Below are 23,905 nucleotides of genomic sequence, written 5' to 3'. Positions count from 1 at the left end.
AGAGCCTTGTCAACAGAAAGGCCAACAGAATACACAACAGTATTGTTCACATACAAGTAAAGGTTACAATTTCTTAAAGACAAACCAATATTGTTTATGTGTAGTGGGGTCCAAAATCATTGACACCCTTGATAATGATGAGCAATGACTGTATAAAATAAATCATTCAAATACTGAGTTATATTGTATGTTAAAAACATTTTTTGCCAAATACCTGGTTGCCTCTGCCAGGAGGCTGAAACTTGGCAGTAAGTGGATCTTCCAGCAAGAGAGCTGTCACCATGGTAACAATGATTCGGGAGACAGGTGCAGGAATGCGTAATATTTTTTTTTATTACGGCGTGACGTGTAAGGGCTCGGGGACGAAGACCAAACAAACACGTACACAAAACACAGGGTTGAAACCCAAACAAAAGAGCGAGGAGTACCTTGAATAAATACACACGCGCACAATGATTAACACACGGGATGAGACCTGTAATCATCTGCGCAATCCACAAGGGCACGAAAGCCCAAAACACACAGCACAGGTACTTCCACGCACGCACCAACGGACATTGGATTAATAATGGACAGCCCAATGGAAACCAGAGGGCACATATATACAAATACTAATCAGTGGGAATAGGGGACAGGTGTGCGTGATGAAAGTTCTGGAGGGATCCGTGACAAGAGCACACATCAAAATGCACAAAGAAGTGATTTATTGACCAAAAAATTAACATTTTGCAATGGCCAGACTGAGATGCCTGAGATGGCGAGACTGAGATGGCGAGCCTAGTTGGTTAAGCCACAGAAAAAGACAGTAACCTACGTACCTGCTAGCCATGATTGGCTGAGAGAACGAGTGAGCTGGACATGCCGAGAGATGAGTTTGGATTGGTCTGCCATATAGCATGCTTCTGTCTATTTGAGCTAGTCAGTATGTCTAGGTAATCCTGTCTAATGCTGCTTTAAAAAAAATGTATTGTGTAGTAAAACTGCATAAGTGTTGCTCTTCATTTGCTGAAGGACTGAGTCTTGAAATCAGTGGAATTTGAGTATGATAGCTATGGAGATGAAGAAAACACCTGTCTCTGGATTACATCATCAAACTAAGGGCAACCATGGCATCCGACAGGAGACTCGCCCATCCATGATGTATTCGGGTAAGATAGTCTAGCTAGCTTCATTTCAAGTTAAAGTGTGCTGTCAGCTAGCTAACATTAGCTAAAGTTACCTATATGATCTTATTATTCGTATCTCAGAGGTATTTGATTGGCTAGTTATAGTCTAATGTTAGCTAGCTAACATTGAACCTGGTTGGTTAGCTACCTGCAGATTCACGCAGGGTAGTAATGAGTTGAGATTATGGTTAATTGTTTAGCTAGCTTCCTACATGTCTTAACAAAAGACTCCACTATGCAAGTAACCATTTCAAGTGCGTTCAGTCTGGCCATCTACTCCGATTTCAGTGCACTCTCGTCTGAGTGTGCCAGAGCGCAGAATAACTGATGAATTTACGAATGCTCAACCCCTGTTCAATATGGCCGGTGTCAGTAAACAAAACAACAAGATTAAATTGTTACCAGCAGCGCAGTTACAGTCACCAACGCTCTATATAACATGAAAACAGCCTAACCAGCTCTGCTAGGGCGAGTAAAATGGTTAGAGTTTGGGTGGGGTCTAAAGCTTAAGAGGGTGTGAACGATTCTGAATGGGTGTAGACAAAGAAGAGCTCCCCAGTAGGTACCAAAACATACATAGGCCATTTTCTCAAGTGAGGTTACAAGTTTATCAACTTTCAAAGCAGAATTACTTTCCCATTGTTCCTCAAATAAAGTGTTTGATATACCATTTTGTAGCTCTGTGTCTCTGCTTTTATCTAATGTAAAAAAACACAATTTCAAATTTTGCTACATAAGTCCGAATCAATGCGGTCGGTCACATTTTAGAAAAAGGCACAGTGCCATTATCCTCACAAGGTGATGTACTGAAAGGTTTTGAAATAATAATTTTGACCCCTACATTTGAGAAACATATGTATTATTTGTTAAACAATATCTCTTTCTCTGAGCAATTGTATTAGTATAAAATAAAGTGCACTTTTTTTCTGAGCATATAAAATAGCTCAGTATTAGAATTACTGATTTAATGCAGTCATTTTTGCTCATTTTTCATCAAGGGTGTCAATAATTTCAGACCCCACTGTAGATAGTAAAAAGTACAGTGGCCAAATGCGTCCCTTGGGGGACACCTTTAGTAATATCAAGGAAACCTGACTGAACACCATCAGAAGAAACACATTGTGTCCTGTCTGACAGGTAGTTGTCAAACCAAATGAAGGCTGCCTGACTCAGACCAATATCAGACAGTCTATTAATTAATAAGGAATGGTCAACAGTGTCGAAAGCCTTTGACAGGTCGATTAAAAGGGCAGCACAATGCTGCCTTTTGTCCATGCAATGTACAATGTAATTTAACGCCAAAGAAGCAGCAGATATAATGCTATGTGTTATTGTTTTTACCATCGAGGACCACTTTGGAAACAAGCGTTTTAATTAATACTTTCAAGTGATATCCTCTGGGTCTACATTGTACATTTTGTTTTATATGTCAGTTACCCAAAATAAATTCAATTTCAAATATGATCTGGCCTGAAACCATTTATATGCTAGAAAATATCTATGCTGAGTGTTGGTTAAATATGATACAATTTTCGAAACGGCAAGACAGTTTAGAGATTGGGTAATAATTATTTATGTCAGAGGGGTCAACACTTTTGTGGAGAGGAAGGACATGGGCAGCCTTCCAGTCCCTAGCACCCGAGCAATAGTCAGGCAAAAAATATGTCAATGATTCCACAATTAGGGGAGCAGAAAGCTGCAGCAAGAAACGACCAAGCAAATGAGCATCAGCTGATTTTTTTTTTTTACATCAGTGCGTCTAGCACATCACAAGTAAAGAGTTGTTGAAATGAAAACATAGATTCACTAGAAGTTGACAGATCTTCCTTCCTGTGAACTAACGGCTGGGAGAGGGAAGAGCAGTCAATTGATTGACCAGGGTCAATTAAACCTAACATTTGTTCCATTAAAACCTGCAAAGATAAAATGTTGATTATCACATTTTCCTCAGCAAAGATGCTAGACCCTGAAATAACTTGTTTAGGCAGCGAGAGAGATGCATTTCCGAGGGAGATGCATTTACAAAAAATGTTCGCCTAAAATAACATACCCAAATCTAAGTTCAGTACCTGAAGCAAGGTTATGCATTTTCTTGATACCATTTGAAAGGAAACACTTTGAAGTTTGTGGAAATGTGAAATTAATGGAGGAGAATATAACACATAATATAATCCAGATAATACAATCCATCATCTCTGAAATGCAAGAGAAAGGCCATACATTGAGATAGGATTCTAGGTGTAACTTAGATGTTGTCCATAAGATGACAGCAGTGTGGCTGCAAAGCTTCAGACTGATCCAGTGAAGAATTACATAACTACACAATATTGTGTATGAAGTCTACCAGGAGTTTGCCCAAATGTGCCGAATTGGTAAATTTATACATTTCCAAGTATATATCTATAGAGAACATACAAAAATGCTATAGTAATAAACAAATGAAGTTTACACACTCCCAGGAATGTCATACATATTCATGACTCAAAGGTGCCAGATCAGCTTGGCACATGGCTGACAGATAGCCAGACCTCCCCCCTCTCCCACAGGAGAGGAGAGGGGGGAGTTGGGCCGGTTTTGTGACTTAACAGCCGGTCATAATAGTTTGCAGAAACTCTTCCTCTGGCTCTCTAGTACGGGGAAGACTGAAATTTCTTTGTTAACTTTTTAGGGATAGGGGGCAGCATTTTCACTTTTGGATGAATTGGTGCCCAAATTGAACGGCCTCCTACTCTGTCCCAGATGATAATATATGTTATTACATATTATTATTACTATTGGATAGAAAACACTCTGAAGATTCTAAAACTGTTTGAATTATGTCTGTGAGTATAACAGAACTCATATGGCAGGCAAACTTCCAAACAGGAAGTGAGAATTCTGAAAAAGGTCGATGTGAAAGTCATTGCCTATTCAATTCCCTGTAATTTATGGATCGGTTTGCACTTTATACGCCTTCCACTAGATGTCAACAGTCAGTAGAACGTGAAATGAAGCCTCTAGTGTGATGTGGGGCCGGATGGGAGGTGTTTCAGTCACTGGTCTGGCAGATTGCCAGTTCCTGGTCACGCGCGCTAGTCATGGAATGGCAATGTGTGCCATTACTTATACAGACATGAAGAAATGCTCCGGTTGGAACGTTATTGGATATATATGATAACAACATCCTGAAGATTGATTCTCTACTAAGTTTGACCAGTTTATTCGACTTGTAATATAACTTTTTGAAGTTTCGTCCGACGTTTGCCTTCACTTACGCCAGTGTTTGGACGTGTGTACTACACATGCTAGCTAAAGTTGCTAATTTGACATAAGTAATGGACATTATGGAACAAAAAAAACGATTTATTGTGGAAATAGGATTCCTGGCATTGCATTCTGATGAAGATAATCAAAGGTAAGGGAATATTTATGATGTAATTTCGTATTTCTGTTGACTCCAACATGGCGGAAAAATGTTATTTATATTTGAGCGCCGTCTCAGATTATTGCATGGTGTGCTTTTTACTAAAGTTTTTAAAAAATCTGACACAGCGGTTGCATTAACTTCTTGACGCTAGGGGCCGGATTATTATTATTATTTTTTTAAATAACGTTCCCAAGCTAAACGGACTATTTCTCAGGCCCAGATCGTAGAATATGCATATAATTTACAGATTAGGATCGAAAACACTCCAAAGTTTCCAAAACTGTCAAAATATTGTCTGTGAGTATAACAAAACTGATTCTGCAGGCGAAAACCTGAGGAAATCCAACCCGGAAGTGCATACATTTTTTTAAATCCCTGTTTCATTTTGAAGTCGTGCACAATTATCAGTTTCTATTTAGGTTTATGTCGCCCATTCATTGTCAGGTAGAGACACAGTAGGACCCAAAAGCATAATCAGTGCTCTAACTCCCCCTTGCGCTGGTCTGGAGCAATGAAACAGTAACATACTAAACCACAAATTACCTCTAAATCCCGCGGCATAATCTCAAAACGTTTAATTGAGGAACCACTGTAAGTATGTAACTACGTCAGACACATTTGATTTGATGACCCTTTCCAATGTAGAAATGCTGTCATAGGGTGATAACAGGGTCAGAGAAGGCAGGGTCAGTTATTCGAGATCCAATTCCTTGTGCAGATGTTCTATCACATGCCATACTATAATTTTGCTCAAATTTTTCGGACAGACTGGGCTAACTGATTTGACTTTTATTTTGCTTGTGAGGAGAATAAGTAAGTATTCAGACCCTTTACTCAGTTCTTTATGGAAGCACCTTTGGCAGCGGCGATTACAGCATCAAGTCTTCTTGGGTATGACGCTACAAGCTTGGCACACCTGTATTTGGGGAGTTTCTCCCATTTTTCTCTGCAGATCCTCTCCAGCTCTCAGGTTGGATGGGGAGCATCGCTGCCCAGCTATTTTCAGGATTTTCCAGAGATGTTCGAATAGGTTCAAGTCTGGGCTCTGGCTGGGCCACTCAGGGACATTCAGAGACTTATCCCGAAGCCACTCCTGCGTGTCTTGGCTGTGTGCTTAGGGTCATTGTCCTGTTGGAAGGTGAACCTTCGCCCCAGTCTGAGCTCCTGAGCACTCTGGAGCAGGTTTTCATTAATGATCTCTCTGTACTTTTCTCCGTTCATCTTTCCCTCGATCCAAACTAGTCTCCCAGTCCCTGCCGCTGAAAAGCATCCCCACAGCATGATGTTGCCACCACCGTTCTTCAACCAGGTTTCCTCCAGACGTGACGATTGAACTCTTTGGTCTGAATGCCAATCTTGGTTTCATCAGACCAGAGAATATTGTTTCTGGGCTCAATCCTGTCTCGGAGCTCTACAGACAATTCGTTCGACCTCATGGCTTGGTTTTTGCTCTGACATGCACTGTCAACTGTGGAACCTTGTATAGACAGGTGTGTGCCTTTCCAAATCATGTCCAATCAATTGAATTTAACACAGGTGGACTCCATTCAGGTTGTAGAAACATCTCATGGATGATCAATTGAAACAGGATGCACCTGAGCTCAATTTGAGTCTCATAGCAAAGGGTCTGAATACTTATGTAAATAAGGTATTTTAATTTTGTATGAATTAGCAAACATTTCTAAAAACCTGTTTTTGCTTTGTCTTTATGGGGTAAAGTGTGTAGATTGAGGAAATCAAGTAATGTATACATTTTAGAATAAGGCTGTAACATAACAAATTGTGTAAAAAGTCAAGGGGTCTGAAATTTCGGAATGCAGTGTACATTTCATTTTGTATAGCGCTTGTCATTACAGTGTTATCTCAAAGCTCTACATAGGCCCCAAAAAATGATAATAAAATAAAAATACAATATGAACATCATACATTTAGAATCAAGGCAGGAAATAGCAATAATACATCCTAAAGGGACTTTCCAGATTAGGACTATAAGAAAGACAGTTTATTGAAATGTGTTTAAAGGCCCGTTTTAAATGTTCAGATTGATGGAGCTGCTCTCAGATGGTCAGGGAGAGCATTCCATAGGCGAGGGACAAGGGAGCAGAAGGCTCAGTCCCCCATAGTACAGAGACATGTCTTGGGGACTTGAAGCAGTGGGGAGTTGCTGGAGTGGAGAGTGTGAGGTGGCTCATTTATAGAAATTAGGTCACTGATGTAGGTGGGGCTCAATCCATTCAAGGCAACACTAGGAGGAGGATTTTAAAGTCAATCCTATAGTTGACAGGTAGCCAGTGGAGTTCAGCAAGGCTGAGGGTGATGTGGGCTGACTTCTTGGTCCTAGTCAGGACTCTGGCAGCACTATTCTGGAGAAGCTGAAGCCTCTGAAGTAATTTCGCTGGAAGGCCCCCGAACAGAGCGTTGCCATAGTCGATCGAGTGGATAGTTGCTGGTTGAAAATACAATCTACAGTACACTGGACCTTCTAACCAGCAGGTTTGCATGGGTGGGAGTTTCGGGCTTTTCATGGTGACATCACAATGTGATAAATTGATTAATAGAGTTCCAAACCTCTCTGCCAATATCAGCTAGTTTTCAGTTTTCCCCTCCCCACTCAGACCACTCACAGACAGACCTAGCAAAAGTCTTTATTGAGAATGTTTTGGGATAAAAAAGCAATTTTTGGGCCATTTTAATTGAAATCTATCACAGCAAGGTACTTATTAATTGTTACCCAGTAATGATTTGATATTGATAAAAAAAATTGCTGCATTGGGCCTTTATAAATGCTAATCAATCAACAGAAAGTATTATTGTCACCGATGGCAAGGGAGTGAAGTTGAAATATTCAGATGTTTTTTTACCCTCATTGATTTCACTCTTCCACCCCCAACTGCTTCATCAGTCACAAATGCTGAATCCTGTATACAGTCAGATAGAGAATGTACCTGCATGGGAGATGGATGCTTGACCTACGGTAAGATTGGGTGGGGGAAACACCTCCTTGGTCGAGCGTCAGCACTGAAAACTATAAAAGCCTACCACTCCCCAAATCAGTAAACCTCTCTCACAGCAGGCCTGGCTGTCAATGTCATGGCTATTATGATAATATCGTATTGCGCACAAAAAGCAAGAACAGACAACAGAAATCAAGCTGACAAATTAGACTCGAAATCAGTTTCATTAACATAATGTCTGGAAGTTCATTAATAACGCTGTTTTAATTATTCATGCTCTTGTTTCACCAGATACAGCAGTTTTCCCCTGCTGTGCTACATGTCTGGATTAGCTCAAAATAAATGTGGCAAAGAGAGAAGGACAGCAAAAAGAGAGAGAGGGAGATAGGCAGGCCACATCACTTTCACAGAGATGGGTCATTATTTCAGAGCTGCAGGGGAGACAGTTAAACACTATGTTCTGTTCAATTTGAATCTATCTTTGCAATGTAACATGTAACCATCTGGGCTTACGCCCATCTAACATACCTTGATGCCATGCTTAAGTAGTTCTGTATGGCTATAAATGGAGCTGTGATTTTTTTTATTGTGGATAATAGTCCATGGGTTTAAATACAGCTATCATTTCTGAAATTGTTGCATGTTGCTTTAATTGATTTAGATTATTTGTCACAGATTACACCGTGTCACCAGATTGTGAAAATTGACGATAGAACAGTTGGTCTCGGTTATCCATTCAACTGCTTATTTCAGACACTTTTGATAACTTAAAGTGCAACTGAAGGCAATAAACATCTTCTCTGATAAAAAAAAACGGTCTACATGGCATCGATATTAATCAGAAACATTTATTCTAGTGTCAAATTGACTACAAAGTGTAGTCAGTCTTCATGAGTGAGTTTGTCATGACTTACTTGAGTGTTGGATTGGGTTTTGATTTCGACAATGCTCACTAAGACAGGATACACAGCTGTGGTGCAGCGGATAAGACAACACGTCGCACATTATTTTACTTGAGAAATAATGCACCAAACACCTTAGCTACATATAAAATTGCGCGACTAAAACGTCCTCTGCAAAAAATTTCAAAATGATTTACAGATTTCTTGAGTTATCTTAGATTCATTCTCATAATGTTGAGAAATACTGCTTTGTTCCTATGCTGTCTCATGGGATTAAAAAATCATAGGCCCCCATGCCCATGCCCCCCCCTCCCCCCAGTGGCACACTGACTCACCTGATGATGAAGATGAAGCCATAGGCTACTCACGGTGATGGCCAATGAGCTACTTTGAAAAACACTGTTTTTCAAAGTAGCTCATTGGCCATCACCGTGAGTAGCCTATGGCCAAAATTGGGATTATATATATTTTTTATTCTATTGGTTCTACAGACAGATTAGTCTTCTCTTTTCAGCAGTAGGCATTTGCTTTCCAAGCTCAGCGTTTTTCCCGCAATTGTGTTTTTAAATCTGTAAAAGGTAAACCTACAGCCGCAACCAACCATAGAAATATAATCCATAGACAGCAGTTCACATTCAAGTCAGTACTGGCAGCCATTGCTAGTGAACACATGAGTTTAACATTCAAATTATCAGGGTAATAGGTTCCACAACCCTTCTAAGCTCGAGACCTTGGGTCTCGACCCCGCCCTGTGCAACTGGGTCCTGGACTTCCTGACGGGCCGCCCCCAGGTGGTGAGGGTAGGTAACAACATCTCCACCCCGCTGATCCTCAACATTGGGGCCCCACGAGGGTGCATTCTCAGCCCTCTCCTGTACTCCCTGTTCACCCATGACTGCGTGGCCATGCACGCCTCCAACTCAATCATCAAGTTTGCAGACGACACTACAGTGGTAGGCTTGATTACAAACAACGACGAGACGGCCTACAGGGAGGAGGTGAGGGCTCTCGGAGGGTGGTGTCAGGAAAATAACCTCACACTCAATGTCAACAAAACAATGGAGATGATCGTGGACTTCAGGAAACAGCAAAGGGAGCAGCTCCTTATCCACATCGACGGGACAGTAGTGGAGAAGGTGGAAAGTTTTAAGTTCCTCGGCGTACACATCATGGGTGAGGAAGGCATAACAGCGCCTCTTAAACCTCTGGAGGCTGAAGAAGTTTGGCTTGTCACCAAAACCACTCACAAACTTTTACAAATGCACAATCGAGAGAATCCTGTCAGGTTGTATCACCGCCTGGTACGGCAACTGCTCCGCCCACAACCGTAAGGCTCTCCAGAGGGTAGTGAGTTCTGCACAACGCATCACTGGGGGCAAACTACCTGCCCTCCAGGACACCTACACCACCCGATGTCACAGGAAGGCCAAAAAGATTATCAAGGACAACAACCACCCGAGCCACTGCCTGTTCACCCCGCTATCATCCAGAAGGCGAGGTCAGGACAGGTGCATCAAAGCGGGGACCGAGAGACTAAAAAACAGCTTCTATCTCAAGGCCATCAGACTGTTAAACAGCCATCACTAACATTGAATGGCTGCTGCCAACATACTGACTCAACTCTAGCCACTTTAATAATGGAAAAATGTATGTAATAAATATCACTAGCCACTTTAAACAACGCCACTTTATATAATGTTTACATAGCTTACATTACTCATCTCAAAAGTATATACTGTACTCTATACCATCTACTGCATCTTGCATATGCCATTCGGGCCATCACTCATTCATATATTTTTATGTACATATTCTTATTCATTCCTTTACACGTGTGTGTATAAGGTAGTTGTTGTGAAATTGTTAGGTTAGATTACTTGTGAGATATTACTGCATGGTCGGAACTAGAAGCACAAGCATTTCGCTACACTCGCATTAACATCTGATAACCATGTGTATGTGACAAATACAATTTCATTTGATTTGATTCTATGTCTATGGCCACAATGCAATCAGCTGTATTTTTTGGTGCACATAGCGTTAACTGTCAAAACAAAGGAATATTTTGAATAAACGAGGGATACAAAAAATATGTTATGGTGTGGGGTACCTCCTGGCATGGTTTAGGTCCAATTGTAGAATCTATGCCAAGAAACATTGAAGCTGTTCTGGCAGCTCATGGTGGCCTAACACCCTTTTAACACACTTTATGTTGGTGTTTACTTTATTTTGGCAGTTACCTATATGTGCATGTGATAAAAACTTAATCCACAGTAATTTTTTGGAAACTCTAAATCCTCTGTGGCTAAATTATACTCTCTGGTGTATTTTGAACATTGAGAGTGGGCTTCTGTGGTTGGATAAAAAAAATATATATATTACAAAAAATAATGTTATTTTTTGTTGTTGTATTTTTTTAGGTACTCTGGGCCTTAGGCCCAGCCCCTGACTCACACAATTGACCAGTCAGCTTTATTTATTATACAGATTTTGTTTTTGTATTAATTAGTTACCCAATCAAGGAATTGTCTGTAGAGCTCAGATCTGGTAGGCATAGATCTGGGAAAGTGTACCAAAACATTTTGTAGCATTGAAGGTCCCCAAGAACACAGTGGCCTCCATCATTCTTAAATGGAAGAAGTTTGGAACCACCAAGATTATTCCTAGAGCTGTCCGCACGTCCAAACTGAGCAATGGAAGGAGAAGGGCCTTGGTCAAGGAGGTGACCAAGAACCTCATGGTCACACTGATAGAGCTCCAGAGTTCCTCTGTGGTGATGGGAGAACCTTCCAGAAGGACTACCATCTCTGCGGCCTTTATGGTTGAGTGGCCAGACGGAAGCCACTCATCAGTAAAAGGCACATGACAGCCTGCTTGGAGTTTGCAAAAAGCATCCCCAATCATCACGTCTGGAGGAAACCTGGCACTATCCCTACGTGGAAGAATGGTGGTGGCAGCATCATGCTGTGGGATGCTTTTCAGCGGGAGGGACTGGGAGACTAGTTAGGATCGAGGGAAAAATTAACGGAAGAAAGTACAGAGAGATCTTTAATGAAAACCTGATCAGGAGCTCATAAGGGGCGAAGGTTCACCTTCCAACAGGACGACGACCCTAAGCACACAGCCAAGTTTTGCAGGAGTAGCTTCTGGTTAAGTGGCCTAGCCAGAGCCCAGACTTGAACATAATCTAACATCTCTGGAGAGACCGGAAAATAGCTGCGCAGCGACACTCCCCTTCCAACCTGACAGAGCTGGAGAGGAACTGCAGAGAAGAATGGTAGAAACACCCCAAATACAGGTGTGCCAAGCTTATAGTCTCATACCGAAGAAGACTCGAGGCTGTAATTGCTGCCAAAGGTGCTTCAGCAAAGTACTGAGTAAAGGGTCTGAATACTTATGTAAATGTAATATTTCAGTTGTTTATTTTTTTATACATTTGCAAAAATGTTTAAAAAAGCAAGTTTTTGCTTTGTCATCATGGGGTATTGTGTGTAGATGGATGACATTTAAAAAAAAAAAAAGCATTTTAGAATAAGGCTGTAATGTAACAAAATGTGGAATACTGAATACTTTCTGAATAACTGTGGATTAAGTTTTATCACAAGCACAGATAGGTAACCATCAAAATAAAGAACTCCAACATTATAAGTACACAAGGCGAGACACAAATGCAGACACAGGTAGCAAATGGTTGAGCTCTGATATTTATCAATCCAAGGGGTAGGCAAAAGGTAGTTCGAGGACAGGCGGTCAGAGTCCAAAATAGTACCAGACGAAGGGCAGTCTCAAGGTCTGGCCAGGCAGGGGTTCAATAACAAGGGGATAGCCAGGCTTGAAGACAGAGCAGGCAGAGTGGTCAGGCAGGTGGGTTCGGAGTCAGTACAGGCAAGGGTTGAAACCAGGAGGACAAGAACCAAAAGAGACTGGGGGTAAAAAATAGGAGCAAGGAAAACCGCTGGTTGACTTGGCAAACAAGACAAACTGGCACAGAGAGACAGGAAACACAGGGATATATACACTGGGGATAATAAGCAACACCTGGAGGGGGTGGAGACAATCACAAGGACCGGTGAGACAAACATAAAGTGTGTATATTATGTATGGTTTTTTTGCTGCCTTTTGGGCCCCCCACGGGCCTTGGACCAGGGGCTTCATCCCCGGTAAGCCACTGCATTAATCCGTCCCTGATCGAACCACACCCACAAGACTGAATTTTTCTTTTTCTTAAAGAGCAACAGAGAAACACATGCAGAATCCGTGCGTTCAGTCTCTCTTTAATGATTTCCATAAGTACATTTTGAACTCTTTTCTAATTGTGGAAGACTCTTCCACATCCTCTAACTTGAAACCCTTTGCTAAGTTAATAAGAGTTAAAATGTTACAGACTGCCTCTGTCTGATGCCGTGTCATACTTTAATCCCCAAAATCTCAATTAAGCCTCTGCTCCATAGAGGTGAACATCATGACAGCAGCTATACTTCACAGCAAAACTCTCCCTCTGTAGCTTTATATTTCGGTTTCAAACCAACAGTGAGCTCCTTCTCTGGCTTTATATCCCCCTTTCAAACCAACAGTAAGCAGCAGACTCAGAGGGATCACCAATTCAATTATTTAATGTTCATTGTATGAGTAGTTTTAAGGTATGTGTCTTTTCCTGTGTTGTCCCTTGTACCAGATACATGTCACTTGATCATCTCTGCAAGTCTGATTTTGTCTCAATTCTCTACTGTTTATGTTTGTCTTGTATTAAGCTTTACATGTTGCCAACAATGGTTTATTGTTTAGAGATACAATTTATTTTAATTTCCATGGATGTTCATCCAGAAAAGCCCTGAAAATACGTTGACTGTCAATGTACATGGAATACACTTTGAAGTTAATAAATAGAGAGAAAAAAACATGTGTTTATTGAGACTGAGAAGCTACCATGTATTTAGTTAGGTGAGCGGCTGATAGAAAACGGAACTGTCAGACCATTGAACAATTAGGATGGTGATATTCATTCCATTGAGCATACATATACCCCCTTGGCAAGTACCTCCGCTCATGCACTAGGAACACGTACACAAATGCAAAGTGATTTCCCACATGCAATGAGCACACCATAATATAACTTTTAGTTTCCTACGTCTTCACAAGGGGTAGCCCGATGGAATCCTTAGCAACATATTAGCTGTCCCAAAAAGAAAATCCTTGCTGACAGCTGCTTTCTCCACGGTGCTCCCATGTTGTAAAGCTGCTACTCTCAGAACTGTATGCAGACAATTGACCTATTGTTCACATTGTAATTAAAGAGACCTCTACTGCATTCGCTATGAACTGCATTTGAAAACTACGGCACCGGTTTCTCTTTCACAGGTTCCACACATTACCTTGTAATGAGAGACGGATGACAGAGAGAAAAGGGGACCCTGGTGCCATTTTAAGACAAAGGAATCATCTGGCAGCCTCACTGTTATGAAGAGATGGCAATGTTCATTTTCCAACCCTGCTTTGTGCTTGTGACATGGACTTGGTTCTGTTTAATGGGTTTGGATTTGAGTGACATGCCCTCTCCTCTCAGGCAATGGTGCATTGATATCAACCTTGTTGTGCAGTATGCCACTGTGCCTGATACAAGAGGAAGCTGCTATAGACCACCAAGTGCTAACAGTCAGTATCTGGATACTATGTGTGAAATGCTTGATAATGTATGTGATATCAACAGAGAAGTATATTTTCTGGGTGATGTAAATATTGACTGGCTCTCATCAAGCTGCCCACTAAAGAAAAAAACTGTAACCAGTGCTTGCAACCTAGTTCAGGTTGTCAGTCAACCTGCCAGGGCATTTACTAACAGCATAGGAATGAAATCATGAACATGTATTTATCACATCTTTACTAATGCTGCAGACATTTGCTTTAAAGCAGTATCCAAATCTATAGGATGTAATGATCACAATGTAATAGCCATATCTAGGAAAACCAAAGTTCCAAAGGCTGGGCCTAATATAATGTATAAGAGGTCATACAATAAGTTTTGTAATGATTCATATGTTGATGATGAAAATAATATTTGCTGGTCTGTGGTGTGTAATGAGGAGCAACCAGATGCTGCACTTGTCACATTTATGAAATTGCTTATTCCGGTTACTAATAAGCACACACCCATTAAGAAAATGACTGTACAACTGTTAAATCCCTTTTGACTGATGAGGAATTAAAAATGTGTATGGTTGAGAAGATGAGGCAAAAGGTATGGCAAATAAGTCTGGCAGCCCAACTGATTGGCAAACATGCTGCAAATTAAGATAAACTAAAGGAAAATAAACTATACTATGATACAAAAATAAATGATATAAAGAATGATAGTAAAAAGCTTTAGAGCACCTTAAATGGCATTTTGGGATCATTGGGATTATTCATTGAATCAGATGGCTCATTCATCACAAAACCCACTGATATTGCCAACTACTTTAACTTTTTCATTGGCAAGATAAGTAAACTTAGGTATGACATGCCAGCAACAAACTCTGACACTACACATCTAAGTACAGTGCCTTGCAAAAGTATTCATCCCCCTTGGCGTTTTGCTATTATGTTTCATTACAACCTGTATTTTAAATTGATTTTTATTTTTATTTAATTTGATGGACATACACAAAATAGTCAAAATGTGTGAAGTGAAATGAGAAACAATAGCTTGTTTCAAAAAATTCAAAAAAATTCAAAACGGAAAAGTGGTGTGTGCATATGTATTCACCCTTTTTGCTATGAAGCCCATAAATAAGAACCGGTGCAACCAATTAAATTCAGAAGTCACATAATTAGTTAAATAAAGTCCACCTGTGTGCAATTTAAGTGCCAAATGATCTCAGTATATATACACCTGTTCCGAAAGGCCCCATAGTCTGTTTACAGCATATCTGGACTCACATCAATTAATAATAGACAGTCAATCATTGGCCAGAAGTTCATCAACAGAGCCACTCATAATCCATCATTGAAAGAAATTGTGGGACAGGCCAAATGGACCACAGACACACCCATGTCCATAATGCTGAAACTGACCTAAAAAAAAAAATTATAACATAAAATATACAATTTACAAAATACTAAAATACAAAAAAAGTTGTGTGTGTATAAAAGTGTGTGGATATACGTGAATGCATTTCTTAGCACCCCCACCCCTCTCCCCCCGCACAGCTGTGAGCTGTAATTTTATAAAGCTGGTTTTAAACACAACAAACTCATGTCGGGAAAGGAAAAAAGAGTAACTAATCTATTCCTGTTCTGATAAAAACCTTAGGGCATTTAGACTCGGGGGATGCCTTGCTTGACCACACCCTCCTTCCTTGCTCCTGGCCTGCCCTGCCTCTTCCACTAATTAATTTGTTTTTATGGACAGAAAAGAGCAGAAGCTCTGAGCTGTCCRATCAGGCCCATTGTCTATTGTGGGCCCCAGAGTCTGCAACACCACTAAGCAAGGGGCACCACCAAGCAAGTGGCACCATGAAGACCAAGGAGCTCTCCAAACAGGTCAGGGACAAAGTTGTGGAGAAGTACAGATCAGGGTTGGGTTATAAAAAAATATCAGAGAATTTGAACATCCCGCTGATCACCATTAAATCCATTATAAAAAAAAAAGAATATGGCACCACAACAAACCTGCCAAGAGAGGGCCGCCCACCAAAATTCACAGACCAGGAGGGCATTAATCACAGGCAACAAAGAGACCAAAGATAACCCTGAAGGAGCTGCAAAGCTCCACAGCGGAGATTGGGGTATCTGTCCATATGACCACTTTAAGCCGTACACTCCACAGAGCTGGGTTTTTACGGAAGAGTGGCCAGAAAATAAAAAAATAAGCAAACATGTTTGGTGTTCACCAAAAGGCATGTTCAGAAAGGCTCATCTGACCAGATGAGACTAAAATGTAGCTTTTTGGCCATCAAGGAAAATGCTTTGTCTGGTACAAACCCAACACCTCTCATCACCCCGAGAATACCATCCCGTTTTTCATCGGCAGGGAATGGGAAACTGGTCAGAATTGAAGGAATGATGGATGGCGCTAAATACAGGGACATTTTTGAGGGAAACCTGTTTCAGTCTTCCAGAGATTTGAGAGTGGGACAGAGGTTCACCTTCCAGCAGGACAATGACCCTAAGCACACTGCTAAAGCAACACTCGAATGATTTAAGGGGAAACATTTAAATGTTTTGGAATGGCCTAGTCAAAGCCCAGACCTCAATCCAATTGAGAATCTGTGGTATGACTTAAAGATTGCTGGACACCAGCAGAACCCATCTGACTTGAAGGAACTGGAACAGTTTTCCCTGGAAGAATGGGCAAAAATTCCAGTGGCTGGATGTGCCAAGCTTATAGAGACATACCCCAAGAGACTTGCAGCTGTAATTGCTGCAAAAGGTGGCTCTACAAAGGATTGACTTTGGGGCGGTGAATAGTTATACATGCTCAAGTGTTTGTTTCACAATAAATAATATTTTGCATCTTCAAAGTAGTGTTGTGTAAATCAAATGATACACCCCCCCCCCCCAAAATCAATTTTAATTCCAGGTTGTAAGGCAACAGAATAGGGAAAATGCCAAGGGGCTGAATACTTTCACAAGCCACTGTATATCTCACCAAATAATGAAAGACAAGAATTCTACTTTTGAAATCCGTAAAGTCAGTGTGGAAGAGGTGAAAAAGACATTGTTGTGTATCAACAATGACGAGCCACAGATCTGCCAATCTGGAGGGAAAATTGCTGAGGATAATAGTGGACGGTATTGCCACTCCTATTTGCCACATCTTCAATTTAAGCCTACTAGAAAGTGTGTGCCCTCAGGCCTGGAGGGAAGTACAAGTAATTTCACTACCCAAGAATAGTAAAGCCCCCTTTACTGGTTCCAATAGCTGACTAATCAGCCCTTAAAAAATTGTGTTTGACCAGATACAATGCTATTTCACAGTAAACAAATAGACAACAGACTTTCAGCACGCTTATAAGGAAGGGCACTCAATAAGCACAGCACATACAAAAATAGCTGATGATTGGCTGAGAGAAATATATGATAAAATGATTGTGGGGGCTGTCTTGTCAGAATTCAGTGCAGCTTTTGACATTATTGATCATAGTGTGCTGCTGGAAAACGTATGTGTTATGGCTTCACACTCTCTGCTATAATGTGGATATAGAGTTACTTGTCTAACAGAACACAGAGGGTGTTCTTTAATCGAATCCTCTCAAACATAATCCAGGTAGAATCAGGAATTCCCCAGAGTAGCTGTTTAGGCCCCTTACTTTTTTCAATCTTTACTAACGACATGCCACTGGCTTTGAGTAAAGCCAGTGTGTCTATGTATGACTCAACACTATACACGTCAGCTACTACAGCAACTGAAATGACTGCAACACTTAACAAAGAGCTGCAGTTTGTTTCGGAATGGGTAGCAAGGAATAAGTTAGTCCTAAATATTTCCAAAACTTAAAGCATTGTATTTGGGACAAATCATTCACTAAACCATAAACCTCAACTACATCTCATAATGAATAATGTGGAAATTGAGCAAGCTGAGATGACTAAACTGCCTGGAGTAACCCTGGATTGTAAACTGTCATGGTCAAAACATATTGATACAACAGTAGCTAAGATGGGGAGAAGTCTGTCCATAATAAAGCGTTGCTCTGCCTTCTTCACAACACTATCAACAAGGCATCACTGCTTCTCAATGTAGCATCTACTCCACAGGTGACAATAGCTCCCGGGTGAACCAGGTCATTCCACTCCCTTCTCTTCAGCAGAGATGGAGAGCAGCAGTTGATTTTGTTGTTTTCAGTCTGGATACTTATAACTGGGTTGTGTTTATTAGGCACAAAACAGAAGGAAACAGCCTGAAATTGAAAAAGGGAGGGACTAGATGGTCCAAAAAGAAATGATTAGTTTATATTTTTGTTGCAAAATGTTTCAAGTGTATTCCGTTGCGTGGCCTAATGAACACAACCCTGATCCATAGACTGCATTTGTGTGAATTACCGGTGTTTATTAGCAATGGATCTTTTGAGTCGAGTCATGCCTCAACGGCAGATGCTGAGAGTGCAAAGCCTTTCCCTGCGATGGGATTCAGAATCAGGGTTAACCAATGGTTACCTTAGCACTTAGAGTACATCTAAGTGCATGCATATTGTTGGGTGTTCAATGATATAGGACGTGCACCATTATAAATACATTTTTTTAACTGATATTCTATATTGAATGGATTGCTGTGGCTCTGCATATTAAAATAACTAATGGAAAAGGACTAATAAATCATACGTGTCTTACAACAGCATTGTCTTTATTACTTTTGCGTGCAAAATATCAAAACCTCTTGGGTGTAAATGATTGACCACTACATAGTAAATGAATCAATCTTTTGTAGACCATAGATATGGGTAGATGGGGACATTCAAATATCTAATTTGATATGAATATGTTAGATTCAAAATGATCTGTCTATTCTTTTGAATCTATCTGCCATCTTTTGTATAGTAATTAAATGTGATGATGCCAAGACCAGGCATGTGGAACAATATGAAGAATCACAACAAAACGTCAGACAGTGATGGCAGGTGGGTAGCATGAATGGCTACGGAGAGCATTCATATCTCAAAATGACATTTCATCATCATTTCATCATGCAATTGGCGAGAGATGAAAACCATTCTAACAAGACTGCTTGAAGTGGAAGTTTTACTTACAATGTTTTTTGAAAACATAATCACAATCAATACAGAGCTATTGTATGATGAGTGACGGACCCATGGATGCCATAGTAATTAAAATCTCATTGGTAATGAAGTCAGTGACGGGCCCATCAGATTGCTCCTCATGGAATGCGGAGGCTCTGCCATGGAACATAACTCTAATTAGAATAGTAGCCTACGTTTTGAAGTTGTGCTGGGGTTATCTAGTGTACAGAAAGTATATATTTTTCAGATTTTGGGGAAAGAATGTGGTTTCCACTTTCAAAGCATTGGATAATATATATATATACAGTTGAAGTCGGAAGTTTACATACACCTTAGCCAAATACATTTAAACTCAGTTTTTCACAATTCCTGACATTTAATCCTAGTAAATATTCCCTGTCTTAGGTCGGATAGGATCACCACTTTATTTTAAGAATGTGAAATGTCAGAATAATAGTAGAAATACTTTTTTATTTTAGCTTTTATTTAGTGTAACTGAGTCAGGTTTGTAGGCCTCCTTACTCGCACATGCTTTTTCAGTTCTGCCCACAGATTTTCTATAGTATTGAGGTCAGGGTTTTGTGATGGCCACTCCAATACCTTGACTTTGTTGTCCTTAATTTTGCTACAACTTTGGAAGATTGCTTGGGGTCATTGTCCATTTGGAAGACCCATTTGTGACCAAGCTTTAACTTCCTGACTGATGTCTTGAGATGTTGCGTCGACATATCCACATAATTTTCATCCCTCATGATGCCATCTATTTTGTGAAGTGCACGGTTGGGATGGTGTTCTTCGGCCTGCAAGCCTCCCCCTTTTTCCTCCAAACATAATGATGGGCATTATGGCCAAACAGTTCTATTTTTGTTTCATCAGACCAGAGGACATTTCTCCAAAAAGTATGATCTTTGTCCCCATGTGCAGTTGCAAACCGTAGTCTGGCTTTTTTATGATGGTTTTGGAGCAGTGGCTTCTTCCTTGCTGAGCTGCCTTTCAGGTTCTGTAGATATAGGACTCATTTTACTGTGGATATAGAAGCTTTTTTTCCTGTTTCCTCCAGCATCTTCACAATGTTCTTTGCTGTTGTTCTGGGATTGATTTGCACTTTTTGCACCAAAGTACATTCTTCTCTAGGAGACAGAAAGCATCTCCTTCCTGAGCGGTATGACGGATGTGTGGTCCCATGGTGTTTATAGTTGCATACTATTGTTTGTACAGATTTACGTGGTACCTTCAGGCGTTTGGAAATTGCTCCCAAGAATGAACCAGACTTGTGGAGGTTTTTTTTCTGAGGTCTTGGCTGATATCTTTTGATTTTCCCATGATGTCAAGCAAAGAGGCACTGAGTTTGAAGGTAAGCCTTGAAATTCATCCACAGGTACACCTCCAAATGACTCAAATGATGTATATTAGCCTATCAGAAGCTTCTAAAGCCATGACATAATTTTCTGGAATTTTCCAAGCTGTTTAAAGGCACAGGCAACTTAGGGTATGTAAACTTCTGACCCACTGGAATTATGATACAGGACATTATAAGTGAAATAATATGTCTGTAAACAATTTTTGGAAAAATTACTTGTGTCATGCACAAAGTAGATGTCCTAACCGACTTGCCAAAACTATAGTTTGTTAATAAGAAATGTGTGGAGTGGTTGTAAACCGAGTTTTATGGACTCCAACCGAAGTGTATGTAAACTTCCGACTTCAACTGTATGTCAGTATGACACTATGCAATAGCTTCCCTGTCCATTGATCATTTCTCCTCCTTGAGTAAATTATTTGGCTAGGTTAGAAAAACACTGCTCAGCATCCAGCAACGTTATTGCTGCTCAAATACGTCTTAAATACACTGTGAGCCAGAACTACTTCTCAATGTCCTGTCAATGACCTGTTCTCTATCTTCCAGTAGAAGCAGTTGTCCCACAGCTGCCTACAGAGAGAACATTTATATATGTGTTGCTATATCCGTTGATTACAACTTGTTGGCTAAAACACATCACGTGGACATGTTAGTTGAAATGCAAGATACAAGACACAGTGTACAGTATATGACATGACTTGACCTTAATGCTGACCTTCATGCAGTTTGTGCACTTTGATCGTCCTACTGTATAGTTGAGTTGTAGACTGCTAATACAATAAATGCTGCAAAATGAAAAATGTTCTAGGTTTAACTACAGATCAAATAAGGTTAATGTTAGAGTATTTCACTTCAAGCTGGAATCCATAGCGGTGAAACTGCCATGTCCGTTTGTGATATTACAACAACAAAGACGTTACTTCACACAACCAACACAGTTTTTATCCCTCTGACATCATTGCACGCGCAATATAACAGCAGAGCATGTACTACGATTCTTTTTACCATGATGCTGGATATGCATTTCCTCAAAACAAAAACAGTAACAAATGCACATGAGGCGGCCAGTGGCGCTGTTTAGCCTTTCGCAGATCTCAGCTTTAATGTTTCTCTAAAATGTTTGTAAAAAAATTGCTTTCATAATTTTCAAGATATATATGTTTTTATTTTGATGATGAATAGGCTAACACGTTATTACCCATACCTCATCAACTGGAGGCCATATTTCTTCCAGTTACCTTGGGCTTAATTTAATACCCTGGAACTCACCCAGCCGACTGTGATCCTATCCTACTATGCACCCTGATGGCATAAATACGTGTAAAACACCTGCACTAATTACCTTCTCTGCCAGATAATTTATGAAATGCATTAACAGGATGCATAAAACGATTCGTTGGTCAGAATTATGGGCAATTCTTCATTCAGCCATCCAAATATATATTGCTCAACCCTGGGGAGTGAGAGCAGTGAGCACATCTCACTGAAATGGAAGGTATTATCTTTCTGGGAATATTTGTTCTCATTACTATTTATAGGAGGAAGACGAAAACAAGATTATCGCACAGACAAAGATGAGCATTGCTATGTTCTCTGAAACAGCCATCCTTGGTTGTTTACATAGAAATAATCCACATAATATTGTATTTATCATCCTGTCAATGCTCCAGTTTTTCAAAATCTGTAATCCTCAATATTACATTTTATACAAATAGCTGATTCCTCTTTGTACCCTTTCTGAATATTGTCATTGTAAAGTGTTTTATAGTTTCAGTAACAGTGCATTTTCTGCACTGCAGGTGGGAGACAAAATTAGAGCAGTGCTCAGTCTTGAGTGTTCAGGAGGACTAATTGAGGGAAAACTTCTCAGAGAGGTGACTTCTCTGATTACATTATATCAGTGAAATATTCATATTGTCTCACAAGAGTCCATGCACACGTTGATACAAGTATGGTAATGAACAGAGCTAACTTCCCTCCTTGATTGCCAGTGAGTCATAATTTCATAAATCTAAGAATTATCCATGTATGGGTTTGATAGCAGACACAGCAGAGACGGGGCAAAATTGATAAAGTAGATTTGTTATTTACTGTCAAGCATGAAGATTTTCCACCAAAATAGCTTAATTGATTAATCAAGTCAGATCCAGCACCATCTAATTGCTGAATAGATTTTTATCAAGCACAGACTATAATCATTGATGATGATTTTGTGAAATGTGAAGTTTGTTATGAACTGATGACCAAACAGACGACCAAACTCTGAGCTCATCAATGATATTTCATAACTCATTGTAAAAATAATTCATTCCCCAACAAAATCATAATGATGGTCCTATACTTTTTACAAATGAACAGATACCTCAAAGTTAATAAGGATCTGCCACTTTTAAAAATTTTCGCCCAAAATGACATACCAAAATCTAAGTAACTAACTCACAGAATACTGCAATTGTGTCAATACCCACTGTCTTGGCAGGCAGTGTACACTGAGTGCCAGGCGCACCGGTTTGAGTGTGTCAAGAACTGCAATGCACCTGGGTTTTTCACACTCAACAGTTTCCCGTGTGTATCAACAATGGTCCACCACCTAAAGGACATCTAGTCAACTTGACACAACTGTGGGAAGCATTGAAGTCAACATGGGCCAGCATCCCTGTGGAAGGATTTTGACACCTTGTAGAGTCCTTGCCCCGACGCATTGAGGCTGTACTGAGGGCAAAAGGGGGTGTAACTGAATATTATGAAGGTGTTCCTATTGTTTTGTACACTCAGCGTATACTTGATCCTCTCTAATCCTATGGGAGCAATACATTGCCTTATATTCATTTTGAGGGGCACAACTTGTTTAAGTGTACAGTATGTTAACTTCTCTGCGCTACGGATCCCTTTTACGGGATCATTTTCCTAAACAACCGCTGAATTGCAGGGCGCAAAATATTACAAAAAATATTTATAATCATGCAATCACAAGTGAAATATACCAAAACACAGCTTAGCTTGTTGTTAATCCACCTATCGTGTCAGATTTTGAAAATATGCTTTACAGAGAAAGAAATCCAAGCTTTTGTGAGTGTATCAATCAATGCTAGAACAGCTAGCCCCATATTAGCATGGTCACAAAAGTCAGAAAAGCAATCAAATGAATTGCTTACCTTTGATAATCTTCGGATGTTTGCACTCATGAGACTCCCAGTTACACAATAAATTTTATTTTTGTTCGATAAATATTACTTTTATAACAAACAAACGCCATTTGGGTTGCGCATTATGTTCAGAAAACTACAGCCTCGTTCCGGTGCTGAAAGGCAGAAGAAAATTCCCAAACATATCAGATTCAAAAATATTACAAAAAATATTTATAATCATGCAATCACAAGTGAAATATATCATAACACAGCT

Source organism: Salvelinus sp. IW2-2015, linkage group LG16 (genome assembly GCF_002910315.2).
Source record: "Salvelinus sp. IW2-2015 linkage group LG16, ASM291031v2, whole genome shotgun sequence".
Lineage (NCBI taxonomy): Eukaryota > Metazoa > Chordata > Actinopteri > Salmoniformes > Salmonidae > Salvelinus > Salvelinus sp. IW2-2015.
Note: the sequence above shows the minus strand (reverse complement) of the source record.